Raw genomic sequence first — 3,228 nt, forward strand, 5'->3', positions numbered from 1 at the left:
CTTGATGTGGAGGTCCCAGGTAGTGCAGGGGCAGCAGAGGCAGTACTGCCAGGTTGGGTCCCAGATCTGTTGGGCATCAGTGCAGGAGTCTGTGGAGCAGGGGCAGGTTGAGTCATGGGGGTTGACCTACTCCTCTGTGCTGTAAAGCATTTTGTGATTTGTCAGAGATGGATAACATGGTGTTTTGATAACACATAGCAAAATAAAAAAGAGAGATAGGGGTTGGGGTAAGAGAAAAAAAGAAATGATTAGTACCAGCACATGTGACATAAAATGTGTTATCACAATCATACAGTATTTTATCGCTACTTTTACATTTAAGTATACTTAACTAAAAACTCAAAGTAACCCTTGCAATGAGCAGATACTGCACATATGCTTGGTCATATCATACAGATTAAATTCAGAAACAGGGCATTTGTGTTACTTCTGTTGAAATTAAATTATGCAATATTTTAAATGATTTTACTATACATTATTTGTGGTATTTGAACCCACAATGTCTGACTACAATATTAGATTCAACTCCTACAGTTGACTTGTGCTACAAAGTGAAGCAGGGTTGGGAGAGTGGCCTAATGATTAAGGTGCTTGTCTTTCAAACACAAGGTACAGGGTTTGAATCTCACAGGGGATAATTGGCTAGGCTTAAAATGGCTCAAAAGGGAAGTTAGCCTAGTACTAATCTATGAACCTATGAACCTAAGCATGCATACCCGCTTTTAGAGTTAGAACATGTATACTTTATTTTCTACTACCACATATAAGAGTAATACCTTAGCTAAATAATAGCTATGTTGTGCTACATAAATACCCCTTGTTTCCCTCAGTCTCTGTAGATGTTCAGTATAAGTTTCCCTGTTCAACAAGATGTCCTAATTAGCTGTGAAAGGAAAAGGAAAAGCATTAATAAAACTGGAAGTGTGCTAGATTAGAACACTGGCTCACTTACATTGTAATTCTACACTTACACCTGCTGCCTCAGAACCAGTCAAAACAGAGCTCTATATGTTCATATTCATTATTAAGTATTGGTGCTAACTGCCACACAACATCACTTAGTGCACACTGGCAAACTACAGATGATACAATGTGCCCATTTTGAAATTGTCTGCTGTCTGCTTCCTGTCTGCAGGTATAGTAGACCTGCAGGTATTGGGGAAGGTTGATAATCTCTGTGCAATGCCACTTGGTGGGTTTGCAAAATGGAAAGCAAAAGATGGAACAATGTATCCTTTTTGAAATCAAGAATGTCTGCATCCTGTCTGCAAGTGTTCTGCATTAGTGTGTGGGCTATTAGTCTGGGTTTGCAAGAAGTTAGTGATGCACAACTATGACAATCAAAACTCATCTTGTTTTATCTCTTTCAGCAGTGTTTATTAGGTTTCATCCTTAAACGACAAATTTGGGGCTTGACCTGTGATCTACCGATAGTATATACTGTGTGGATCACCCTGTTTGGAGAGTGTGCTATACAAACACACATACACACACACACACACACACACACACACACACACACACACACACACACACACACACAGACACACACACACACATGCACACACTCACACACACACACAGTTTATAGGTGTAGTTTATGTGTTGTTTATCATAGAAGTACATTACATGACATTTATTCTATTTATCCATTTCCCATGTGTGTGCTAACCTGCTCACTGTACAAATAGTGGTATTAAAAATAAATAAATAAAATATAAAATAAACAACATTGTAAAATAAATGTTAGTACACATGAAATTGTTTTTACACAAGTCTTTATTTGAACTGTTGCACTAATAAACCTCTCCATGGAAATCTTTAGTAAAAGGCAAAAGATTCATGTGTTCTGTAGAAAAATCATAGTATAGCCAGTAAACCAATAAACTTACCAAACACAGTAGGGTGACATCTCTCTTTGCCACAGAAACAGCTTTGCAGCAGGAATGAAAATCACTGCGCATAAAAGCAAGTCCCAAATCATCCGCAGTATTAACAAGACATATGCACTTGGACACTTCTGAGTTGTTTTCACATGTGCTAATTTCAGATGTAGTGCAATGAGTGATCACACAACCATTTATGACTATTGTTTGCAGCAGTGTAGTTCTGTCTTATCTTTGTATGGTACTCATTCTTCTCTTATCTGAGAAGTAATCTGAGACATGCAGTTTGTAAGGTAGTTTGTATTATTATTGTTAAAATGTATGAGAATATTCAATGAAAATAATACGAAGTTTTCAACAAAGACAGAGGAGTTTGTATGTTACTGAACAGAAAATGAGAAATGTGTACTGCTTACTTATATTTAAAACCTTGTTACAATTATTTCTATACTTTGTAAGTGTCATCTGACTGACACACCCCCTGGAGCTAAGGGAGTCTGAACTGCTGTTTTGTTTTCCTTCTCCCTACCAGTAATCATTCACAGTTGCAATCCATTAACCACAAACACCCTGAGAGAATGTCTGTGCTATGTATACACCTGCTACGCAGAGCCAAGAATTTTGAATTCAGCAATTCTAATGAGTAAACACTTCTGCTGCCAGTAGGTTGCACTGAATATTTACATTAAACACAAAGAAAATTCCAAAGTTTGGATGGAATGATATCTGATTCAATTAGTGATCACCACTCCACAGTTATAGTTTGGCATGACCCTAAGGTAGATAATTGTACACAGTACACTACAATCTGACATCTCACCAAATTTAGCCCTTCAGAATTCTCACTACTATTAAAGCTTGCAAATGGCCATACCTAAAGTATACTCCATCAGATAATTTAATTGATTTCTGTTATTCATCATTTCTAAATATGCTGAATTTCTTGGCCCTGCAATGTGGACTCTAATTCCAAATGGATTGACTTAAAAGTCTTTGCTATTAAAAGCAAGACCATTTTACCAGCCACAGCTTATCTACCAACCCCTTATCCATCTGCCCTCATCCGTCTGTACATACATTCAGTGCTTTCTTTAACATCATAACAATAGCAGCTAAAAAGTATAATGCTATCATTATAGGACATTTGAATCTTACTTATTTATCCTTTGCTGACTGAATTAGTCCTACAAGGCTAGTGGCCTCTTTTCAAGGGAGACCAGTGCTGGTATTTAAAGTATATTAGGAAATTTTGACAGGGCATCAGGAAACTTTCCCTACTCTTTTTGATAGGTGATGTGACATTTCACATCCACCTAAGCTACCACCAACTCAAGCAGATTGC

General features: G+C 37.3%; 1 non-coding gene across 1 annotated transcript; it reads right to left on the reverse strand.

Annotated features, from left to right (window-relative positions):
• Positions 1 to 1,747: 1,747 nt before the first annotated feature.
• LOC122802995 lies at positions 1,748 to 1,869 on the reverse strand. The gene has a single exon (XR_006365045.1). It is a non-coding gene; the product is annotated as a U5 spliceosomal RNA (small nuclear RNA).
• Between the last annotated feature and the right edge of the window lie 1,359 nt (positions 1,870 to 3,228).

This window comes from Protopterus annectens, chromosome 5.part0 (assembly GCF_019279795.1).
Source record: "Protopterus annectens isolate FY-2018-M chromosome 5.part0, PAN1.0, whole genome shotgun sequence".
NCBI classification, from domain to species: domain Eukaryota; kingdom Metazoa; phylum Chordata; order Ceratodontiformes; family Protopteridae; genus Protopterus; species Protopterus annectens.